This window comes from Mastomys coucha, unplaced genomic scaffold, assembly GCF_008632895.1.
Source record: "Mastomys coucha isolate ucsf_1 unplaced genomic scaffold, UCSF_Mcou_1 pScaffold13, whole genome shotgun sequence".
NCBI lineage: Eukaryota > Metazoa > Chordata > Mammalia > Rodentia > Muridae > Mastomys > Mastomys coucha.
In genome coordinates, this window is record NW_022196895.1 from 78,654,487 (window position 1) to 78,665,572 (window position 11,086).

At 48.7% G+C, this 11,086-nt stretch overlaps 1 long non-coding RNA gene across 1 annotated transcript in view; it reads right to left on the bottom strand.

The window, feature by feature from the left end:
* Positions 1–6,830: 6,830 nt before the first annotated feature.
* LOC116087749 overlaps positions 6,831–11,086 on the bottom strand; it is a 5,956-nt gene continuing 1,700 nt past the window's right edge. The window contains exons 2-4 of the long non-coding RNA XR_004117614.1: positions 10,510–10,612; positions 9,110–9,175; positions 6,831–7,560 (exon numbers count right to left, since the gene is read on the bottom strand). This is a non-coding gene — a long non-coding RNA (uncharacterized LOC116087749). The remainder of the gene's footprint in view (positions 7,561–9,109; positions 9,176–10,509; positions 10,613–11,086) is intronic.

The following is an 11,086-nucleotide window of genomic DNA, read 5'->3' on the forward strand; positions in this document are numbered from 1 at the left end:
ATTTTTGTGTTTCCTCTTTAAGAGTTTCTAGTTCTTTACCTGTGTTCTCCTGTATTTCTTTGAGGGTGTCATTTATGTCTTACTTAAAGTCCTGTATCATCATCATGAGATGTGATTTTAGATCTGAATTTTGCTTTTCTGGTGTGATGGTGTGTCCAGGACTTGCTATGGTGGGAGAATTGGGTTCTGATGATGGCAGGTAACCTTGGTTTGTGTTGTTTATTTTCTTACGCTTGCCCCCTGCCATCTGGTAATCTCTAGTGCTACCTGCCCTTGCTAAATCTGACTGGAGCCTGTCCTTCCCATCATCCCAGTTGTATCAGAACTCCTCAAAAAGTCAAGCTGTCGCTGTGATCCTGTGATCCTGTGACCCTGGGCTTGTTAGAGCACCTGGGAGTACAGCAGCTTCCTCTGGGTGTTGTGGGACTGGCTGTAGAGCTTGTGCCCAAGGTCTGCTCAGGACACCAGCCCAGAGAGACCAGAAGGAACTTGAGCCACTGTGCTGGTGGAGTTCCTGTGTGCCTGGTCCCGCTGGTCCCAGTTACTCCTGGTGCTGGGGCAGATGTTGTGTCCTCCTCACCTCTGATCCTGAGCATGTTCTATTTTCTCCTTTCTAACTTACATAAATATTATTTCTTCATCTAGCCTAACTACTGGCTAATTCCTCCAGTATAATATCAAAAGATGGCAGGCATTGTTGATTTTGGCTGTAAAAATTGTTAGTCTTTACCCAGTAACAAATGGCAGCTGTGGGATTTTCCAGAGAAACTCATGAAATTGAGAACACTGCCCTTTATCCATGCTTGATGGATGTTTAAATGGTGGAGAGGCATTGGTTTTATTAAGTAGTATCTATTTTACATCTATTGAGATGATCATGGGGTGTTTTATTCTCTATTCTGTTAATATGGTCCATTATATTGTTTGCTTTTCAAAAATGTTTATCAACACAAAACTTCTGGATGGACCTACTTAGACATGGTGAATTATTCCTTTTTTTTTTTTTTCTTTCTAACATTTACTGTGCTCACTGACTTCCAGAAGTGTTTCAGGGGTGTGTTAGTGCCTAACCTCCAGGAGGCCTACCTAGCTGGTAATATGGAGGAGAGAGGCAGCTGCAGCCAGCACTGGGCCATGTGTTTGGAGCAAGGGCTGGTAACTTAAAAGGATCGCTGGAGCCAGAAGCCAGAGGCCACTCAAGGGGTACAGTGTGAGAAGGACATCAAGAGAGAGGCTGATTGTTGGGAACAGGGCCGTCAGGTGGAACCTACATCCTTTGTGCCTGCCAGTGTTTATTAGCCCAGAGTTGGTGGCTTCCACCTTCCAGGTACTTGCTCTCCTGCTCAGCACAGCCTAGAGAGAGACGCAACATCTTTTGGATGAACTGAATTCGTGTAGGGATTACTCTCAAGGCAGGCTTTATTCTATTCAGGAGTGCTGATTGCAGCTTTCCGCTCTAAAGAATGACCTCGAGGTCACCGTTCTCTCCTAATTTGTAAAATGGCACATTTTCCAGTGAGCTTTCAAGCCTTCCTTTGGGGGCTTTGGCATTAAGAATTCACACGTGTTTGAATTCACAGATGTTTGTCAGACTTGGAGTTCCCAGGGCCTGGGTTCAGATCTGTTGCATGTGGATGCTGGAATCTGGCTTTTAAATAATTTGTCTTGTAAATCCTTTGCAGAGCCCTGCCTGGCTGGGTTGTATGTTCTTGAAGGGGCATGGGCTTTCTGTGATGTGTGTGTGTGTGTGTGTGTGTGTGTGTGTATTTCTGTTTACACAGGAAGAAATCAGCTAGAACATCCAGGGTCACCACACTGCTCCTGTCTGTCAACAAAATGTCACTTAAACGTTTTGTTCAAGATTGCTGAAAACTCTTCTCCCTACGTTTAGCTGGGTGAAGCTATGGTGTTTTAACATCAATTCTCAGATGATGGTCTGTCTCTACACAGTTCTTCAACTGTGCTGTGGGACAAACAGCCACTCCGCACAAAGCCATACTCACATGTAAGTCTGCTAACTCGTTCATTGCCACACGTCATGGACTCAGTAGTCACCTGGATGGCCCCGAATTTGCAGGGCAAGTCCAAGACCCTCCAGTCACATTGACAGTTCCATAAATCTGAAAACTATCATAATACACAAAGGACCTGGGAAGTTTTTTAAAAGTACTGATTTAATGTTATGAGACAAAGAACTCCCAAAGATACTCTTGGGGACGTCTGGAGTTGTCTGCCTACTGCTGGACCTGGATGGTGCTGGACCTGGATGGAGCCTACTGCTGGACCTGAATGGAGCCTGCTGCTGGACCTGGATGATGCTGGACCTGGATGGAGCCTGCTGCTGGACCTGGATAGAGCCTTCTGCTGGACCTGGATGGAGCCTGCTGCTGGACCTGGATGGAGCCTGCTGCTGGACCTGGATGGTGCTGGACCTGGATGGAGCCTACCCTTCAGAGTAGTTTGTTTCCTGTGTGAGACTTCTTGGAGAAAACTATTTTTTTTTTTTTTGTCTGCAAGTGGCTATCATTTAGAGACAGCTTCTTCAGCCTGATTTCTTATAGCACCCAATATCACAGGCCCGAGGTGATACTGCCTCCAGTGGTCTGAGCCTCTCACTCCAACATTTACCAAGAAAAACGCCCTATAACAGTAGTTTTCAACTTATAGGTCATGACCCCTTGACAAAACTCTATCCCTAAAAATCTTTACATTATGATTCATAACAGTAACAGAATTACCATTGGAAAGCAGAGACAGAAATCGCTGGGAGGGGTCACCGTAACATGAGGAACTGTATTAAAGGGTCACAGCATTAGGAAGGTTGAGGGCCACTGCTCTACAGCCTTGCCTACAGGCAATTTGATGGAGACATTTTCTCAACTGATCTCCCCTCTTCCCAAATGATTTAACTTGCATCAAGTTGACCCCCCCCCACAAAAAAAAACCCAAAAAACAAAACAGATAAGGACCTGATTTGGTTCTTAGCACCCGTGTCTGCTTTTTACAACTGCCTATAACTTCAGCTCCAGGAGATCCAATGTCTCTGCAGGCACCAGCACTCACATTCACAGACATGAGCACACACGCACATCTCACATTCGCACTACACACAACACACACACACATACACACACACACACACACACACACACATGCACACTCTATCTCTTCTGGCCTCCATGGTCATCAGACATGGGTGTGGTGTACAGACACACATGCAGGTAAAACACACTCACACACACACACACATATGCATGCCCCCCCCAACATACTCGAACATGTGCACACATACCACATACCACATGCATACCTCTTCTGGCCTCCATGGTCATCAGGCACCAATAGGGTGAATAGACACACAAGCAAGTAACACACACACACACTCACAAGCACATGCACATGCATGCACACACTACACACATACTCGCACATGTATACACACACCACACACCACACATACACCCTACCTCTTTTGGATTATATGGTTACCAGGCATGGATGTGGTACACAGACACGTAGGCATGTAAAACACACACACACCTCTTTAAAACGTAAAAAAAAAAAAAAAAAAAAAAAAAAAAAAAAGACAAATATATCAAATTCTGCCTTACATCGGGGGGAAAAACTGTATCAACTGTTGGGAGTGGCATACACAGATGAAGAATGGCCAGCACCTGAAACCCTGTCCAGCAACAGCAAATTCCTTCTGTCCCCAGTGATTGTCAGAACAGTTCTTAAAACCCAGATGTGTAAAAATGCAGCGAGCGGTTCATCCTCCAGGCTTTCCTCTCAGACATGCTCTTCTGAGAGTTCTTCCTGGGATTCTGTTCTGCAGCGAGCTGAAGGTGGGGCCCAGGAGTGCCTCAGCTGGTGGAGTGTGTTCTGCATGTTTGGACTGGACCTCAGTCTCCAGCATGTATGTACAACTTTCAGACTCGGGACACATGCCTGTAATCTCCACACTAGGGAGGCAGAGACGGGTGGATCCCTGGGATTCACTGGCCAACCCAAGTGTTGTAATTTGAGTCCTAGGCCAATGAGAGACTTTGCCTCAAAATAAGACGGACAGTGTCCCTAAGCAAGGACACATGAGGTTGTGCTGGGGAGTTTCTTGTCAGCTTGACGAAGCTGAAGTCCTTTGGGAAAAGGAAGCCTCAACGAAGAAAAGACACTCGACAGATTGGTATGTGGGCAAGCCTGTGGTACATTTTCTTGACTGAAGATTGATGGAGGGCAGCTACTGTGAGCGGTGCACAGAGGAAAGCAGGCTGAGCAAGCCATTAGGAACTAACCAATAATATTCCCCTGTGGCCTCTGCTTCAGTTCCTGCTTCCAAGTTGCTGCCCTGACTAACCCTTTCCTTCCTGAGTTGCTTTGGTCATGGTGTCTCATCACAGCAATAGAAATCTTAGCTAAGACTTGTGAATTGTACACACACACACACACACACACACACACACACACACACACACACACACGCAGTGGGAGGCACTGCGATAGAAAGTATTCCGAATGTCTCTCCCGCATCTCTCTGGGACTAAGTTTTGGGCCAGATGTATTTGGATGTGCAGAGAGTCCTTCGCACACAGGAGGACGTGCAGAGAGTCCTTCCGCACACAGGAGGACTTAGTAGCCTGGAGCTTATTTTGATCCAGTCTTCATTCTGAAGCATCTCAGCAGTAAACTTAACCTTCTGCTTCTCCAAATCATTAGGGATCAGAGTAAACCTACGGCTTCGATCTTAACAATGAATGCCCAGACCTTAAACTTCTGACTGACTCTCCACGTTTGGAGAGTCCCTAAGCTTCACTTTTTCATTAGTAAATGAGAGAGACAGAGAGGGCTGGAGAGATGGCTCAGTGGTGAAGAGCACTGACTGCTCTTCTGAATGTCCTGCGTTCAAATCTCAGCAACCACATGGTGGCTCACAACCACCCGTAATGAGATCTGATGCCCTCTTCAGGGGTGCCTGAAGACAGCTACAGTGTACTTACATCTAATAATAAGTAAATCTTTGGGCCGGAGCAAGCAGGGTCAGAGAGAGAAGAAAAAGTGTCTGAAGACAGCTACAGCGGACTTACATGTAATAAATAAATCTTACAAATAAATAAATCTAAAAGAGAATGAGAGAGAAAAAGGAAATACAGAGGAGAATTCAGTCTCTGCCCTGTTAAGTAAAACATATCTTTGCCTTCCAAACTTCAGACTCGTGGGGTGACTGTTGCAGTGGCACCCGGAGCGGAGGGGCACCCGGAGCGGAGGGGCAGCCTCCCACCTGACCCTGATATCTTGTTGGTGGGGAGGCAATTGTTTACATGAGCAGAGAGTAACCCAGTCACAGCCATTAAAGCCACTACATTGCCGGGCCTGGCATCGATGGAGAGAGGAGAGATTCTTGGGTAATGAGCTGAAGGCACTCCTCCTCCGGCCTGCCACAAGGGCAGACAGCAGACCCCTGCTTCCTTTACCTCCTCATGTTTGTCAGAATATCAGGAATGCGCGGCAGGTGGCTGCAGGCCTCTGAAACTTTTCACGTCCTTGGAGTCTGATTTCTTTCTCTTTTTCTTTTCTATTTTTTTGTTTGCTTTTTGCTTTTGTTTGTTTGTTTTATAGACAGAGTCTCTCTCTGTTATATAGCTCTGATTGTCCTGGAACTCATTATATAGACCAGGCTGGCCTCAAACTCACAGAGACCCCGCCCGCCTCTACCTGCTGAATGGCTGGGATTAAAGATGTGTGCCACATTCGTGTCTGATTTCGAAAAACCAGAATACTAGAATTCTGGGGCTAGGCACCCACAGCAGCCTCAACATTTTAAATGAACTGAAAGAGCCTCTGCTGATCTCCAAGGCCTTGGGCATGTTTGCCACGGAGCCAGCTCGCCCTTGAATTGTGGCTTCTGAGAAGGCCACGGTTTCCTATACAACCCAAAGTCCAGTAAATACTTAGAGACCAATGGGACAAAAGCACTGGGCTTGAGTCACAAAGGATTCGTGTGTGCTGAGGCCATTTTTATCTCTGTGACTCTGAACCTCTGCCAGAGTTCTTCTGAAACCTCAGGGCAGGCGTTTCCTAGGCTTCCCGACCCCAGGAGGCACCTTCACCTTGAGTCAGTCTCCCAACTAAGCTGTGCGCTCTGATGGGTTTGTTTACTAAAGGAAAACAGCTGTCTGTGGGAATAGAAAATGTTGCTATTATAGGGCTTGCAGGCTCTTCTGCAGCAGCCTTCTGTTGTGACGTCTGATTGGACAGGAGCGCGTTGCAAAAAGACACTCCTGGGTCAGGGGGCTGTTGTCAAGTCATTACATCTTTGTGTGAACAACCTACTCAGAAGAGAATAGTAGCAGTTGGCTGTGAGGCGGGACCCAGGCTTCTTCTAATCACAAAACAGAGGCAGAAGCCAGAGGTCTAGTTGCTACTCCCAGCCGCCGGGCGGAGGCCGGTCTAACTTGATTCCTAAGGGGAGTCAGTGTTTACTATCTAGTTCCTAATGGAAAGCACCCGCCTTTGAGCTTCGAATACATCTCTGCCATCAGCTCTATCTGCCATATTTCCCTCTTGAAGAGAAAAAGCCACGTTTTAAAGCGTCGTTTTCTTCCCTGTGAGATTATTTATTTGCTCTCTCTCAGAACTGCTGGGGTACAGTAAAGCATCCCAGGCTTTGAGTTTCAGAAGCAAATTGCTTCTGCACGCATTGTCTTGAGCCTGTGGGCTGTTTTGTTCCTGCCTGAACGTCACGATTTCATTAATCTTCTGGTTTTTAATAGAGGAACCTTTCATTTATTGCCTCTCGAAAGCTCAGAGCATTGCCGAGGATCTCATAGGCAGAATCATTTCTCTTGAATATTTATTGTTTAATTACTGAATACCTAACAACGTGCTATAGCAGGGGTCATCCCCAGGCCCGGGACCTCAGAGTCCACTCTCCTGTAGAAGTCCTGAGCCTCGGGATCCCATTTTTGTGCCACTTTGAGCTAAAAGGAATCTGGTTTTCCATGACACACACAATCCAGTCATCAGCGATTTAAAACTCTGAGAGGTCATATCACTCTTTGCCAGCAAAGGAAGAGAAAGCTCTCAGCTCCCAAGACCTTCCATTCTTGAAACTGGGCAAACATCCCTTACACAAAGGCCACAGAGGGTGGGGGTGGGGGAGGGCTCTCAAGCAGCCTGCTTTGCATCCGTTTGCAAATGTGCTAACGTTGCATTTATTCAGAATCCGTGTTTTTAAATGAATTTTGGCATTCGTCATTTAATCCCAACAAAAGCTCTTTGGTATATTGACCTAAAACGTCTTTCAGCTGCCAAGACTTGGATAAGATCTCTGGAAAGGTTAAATGAGCCGGTTTTCAGAAGCTCTGGGCCTCGCACAGACGCAAGAATCTCTCGGTTGAAAAAGAATAGTTGTATGCCGACCCTTTTCTGTGTCTTCCTCTGGCGAGCCGGCCTCAGTTCAGAAGAAAACCTGCTTCAGCGGGGCTAAACGCACTCCCACTTCCGTTTAAGCTTCTAGTTTCATCAGAGGAAAGCTGGTCGACCTCTGTTGGTGTGGCCACGGCCCTGCAAGAAAATTGGGCAAACTCTCTTAAGCACAAGCTCGATGCAGTGGCAAGGGCTGCCAGCAGGGGGCGCAGTCAAGCTCACAGCAAAGACAAAGGCCAGAAGCAAACGGTTGTCGGGTGGTCAAAGGATGGAGGCAGCTTGGAAAGGCAGGGAATCTGAAGGGGATGGGGGGGGGGGTGCAAACAGCACCCTGGAAGAAAGTCTCGAACCTTTCATCCCCCAAAACGAACCCTGAAAGCACAGAAAGCCAAGACTGCACGTTTCATGTCTAGAGGTCAGAGTTGTTTTGAAGATGGCTTCTGTGCTCAGGTTTTTGCTGGCCAGATGTTAAGAGTACACACGTACACCCTGCACCAGCATGGCTCTAGGGGTGAGCCTCAAGCCTCACGCACACTGCAGGCTTTGGGAAAGCCTGCTCTTTCCTGCTGCTTGGGGAGCTGGCCTGGCCTCGGCCCTGGATCCAGTCCTTTTCTTTTCAGCTCACTTCCTGTCCCTCCCCACCCCCGCCAAGCACAATCAGTGACCTCATTCCCACTGCTGAGAGTGCTTGGGGTGAAACCTTAGCCAGAGGCCCACAGACAGCCCTGGCTTCCACCCTGGGAACACACACAGCGACCGGCCAGCACTGGCCGTTCGGTTTTGCTTTTCAGAAATACCGGGTAAATCTTCAAGACAGAAACTTCCATCATACAGTGTTAAAAAGCCACGGGCTACAACTACTTCCATAGTCGGGCGTTCCCTGTGCTCTAGTGCAGCCTGTTGCTGAGTATATGAGGGCTGGCAGAAAGGATGAAATCTTTAAGAGACACTTGGCTCTCCCTTCAGCAACAAACTAAGACAATGGACTCCAAAGAATTGGAATTTGCAGTTGTTGTCTCTAAACGGGAGAATGAGAAATCTGGAGTCATTGCCAGCCAGAAAGAAAGCATGCCTCTCAAGAAGAGATGTGATATTGTTCTGACATCTGTCAGAACACCTAGCAAGACAACGACAGGGGTCAGTGACAGGCAGGGCCATACCTTAACCAAGCCTGCTTGCTTTTGCCCGCCTCTTGTCCCTGTTTAAATCTCATGTCAGACCCCGAAGATGGAGTTAGTGGAAAGTGTCACTGAGCCCGTTTATTTGTCCCTTTTGTCAATGTGACCACCTTGAACAAACCTTTTGAGGTGACCCACTGAGGGTACATGGCTGAGCCTGGTTCATTCAGGCTTCCCAGGCCTCACTCACGTTGGCCCTCACAACTCCAGTAACAAAAGTACAGGGCTGGTAGAATTAGACTCACCACTAGCCAGCACGTAAGAGTCCCAAGGAGAGGAGGTGTGAAGTGGAAGCCACCCGTGGGTGAGCTGGCTCTTCTTCCAGGTCACCTGGAGACTAGCTTCTCACTCTAGACCTGTGGCCAGGATTTCCACACAAGCCTGATTGCCCCAGAGGACATAAGGCCTCAGAATTTCTCCTTTTTCCCCCTTGCCTCCTGGAATGTCAGGGTTTCTACTCCAAGTTCATCTTTCCATAGCTACACACCCTGGCTCTTCTAAATACTCACAGAGTTATGTAGCCCTTTGTTGTGGCTTCATTTCCTGTGTGTCTTCACCACATGAGAACCGAGGAGCTGAGGAGAGGGAAGATGAGAAGCCGGTTTGCTCTCCTTTTATGGCCCAGTGAGCCCACAGCTCCCCCACACCACCTCAGATGCCCCAGTGAGCCCACAGCTCCCCCACGCCTCAGATGCCCCAGTGAGCCCACAGCTCCCCCACCCCTCGGACTGGGAGAGATCCAGCACACCACTGCAGTCAGAACACTCTGTGTTGGATGCCTTTTCTTTTTTAAGATAAAAGTTTTATTTTAGGGAGAAGCGCAAAGCCCCGGGTGTTGTAGCCCTAAGTGTTATGAACTAGCCAGGACTGGCCAGGGCTCCAGGGCTTTGTAAAACAAATTGTATCACCCCTGATAGCCACAGGACACAGTGGTGACCTCCCAACCCAGGGTCCCCACCCTGGAGCCCAGGCCTGCCCCTCACAGGCTGCAGGGAGCCTTGAAGCTTTCTTCTGTCACTTAACTCTTTCCCCTTCCCTGGGTGAGGGTTAATACTGACTGGTCCTTCAGTCCTTCAGGTCCTTCAGTCACCTCACCTAGGAGACAAAGCCCTAGGGCTCCAGATTGGGTTAGCTGAGGTGGGAAAGCCCCTCCCAATTATGGTGGCACCTTCTGCCAGCCAGCGTCCAAGGCTGAATGGGAAAGACAAAGTGGGCAAGAACCCTGTTCATCTTTCTCTGCTTCCTGACTTTGAATGTGAGATAGCCAGCCCTCTTCGCACTCTGACTTCCCTGTGGTGACTTCCACCTGTGAGCCAAAAATAAGCCCTTCCTTCCTCCCTCCCTCCCTCCCTTCCCTCCTTCCTCCTTCTCTCCCTCCCTCCCTTCCTCTCTCCCTTCCCCCTCCCTTCCTTCATCCCTTTTTCCTTCCCTCCCTTCTTCCCTCCCTTCCTCTCTCCTCTCCCTTCCTCCCTCCCTTCCTCTCTCCCTTCTTTCCTCCCTTCCTCTTTCCCTTCTTCCCTCCCTCCCTCCCTCCCTTCTTCCTTCACTCCCTCCCTTCTATCAATCTTGTCCTGTGTGTTTGTCAAATCAGTGAAAGCAGGGACTCAGTTTACCTCCTGAACTCCTAGCCTCTTCACTCTCCCCTTGAAACTGTAGCTCCGCCACCCCCCTCTGTTCCTACAGTCCCCATTCACACATTTATCCATGGAGTATGCATTGCTTGAGTGCCTGCTGTGTACAACACAGTCCTTAGTCTTGGAGCTGTAACATTGGTGGAAAGTGAAAACCTGGTTAGATTCTGCCTCCAGCCACTCTCAGAAGAAGAGGTAAGCCAAGGCGCACATGTTGGCACTGGGAGAGCCTGGGCTCCTCTGCCCTCCTCCTCTGCAGATCCCCCTATCCCCCTCACCTGAAGCTGAACAAGAGTAGGTTCCATCTTCACAGATTTCAACTCCCAGAATATGTGAGCAGTTTATTTCTCAACTCCCTTTATATCACCAGCTTCAGGGGTTCTGCATAGAAACAGGAAATAAAGGAGTTTCTCTTTCTTCTGCGTTCAGCCGTGAACCCCATCACCGACTCTCACCCTGACACCATGTTGCCCTCCACATGCATCTCTCCCTCTATGTATTATTTCTGTGTCATAGCACAGTTCCCTCTCAATGTCCTTCTTTGGAGAAGCTTGTCCTTTCACTAGCCTTACAGGTGTGCCACTACCCAGCCCTACAGGTGTGCAGCCACCCATCCCTGCAGGTGTGCCACCACCCAGCCCTGCAGGTGTGCCACCACCCAGTCCTACAGGTGTGCCACCACCCATCCCTGCAGGTGTGCCACCACCCATCCCTGCAGGTGTGCCACCACCCAGTCCTATAGGTGTGCCACCACCCATCCCTGCAGGTGTGCCACCACCCATCCCTTCAGGTGTGCCACCACCCAGCCCTGCAGGTGTGCCACCACCCAGTCCTACAGGTGTGCCACCACCCATC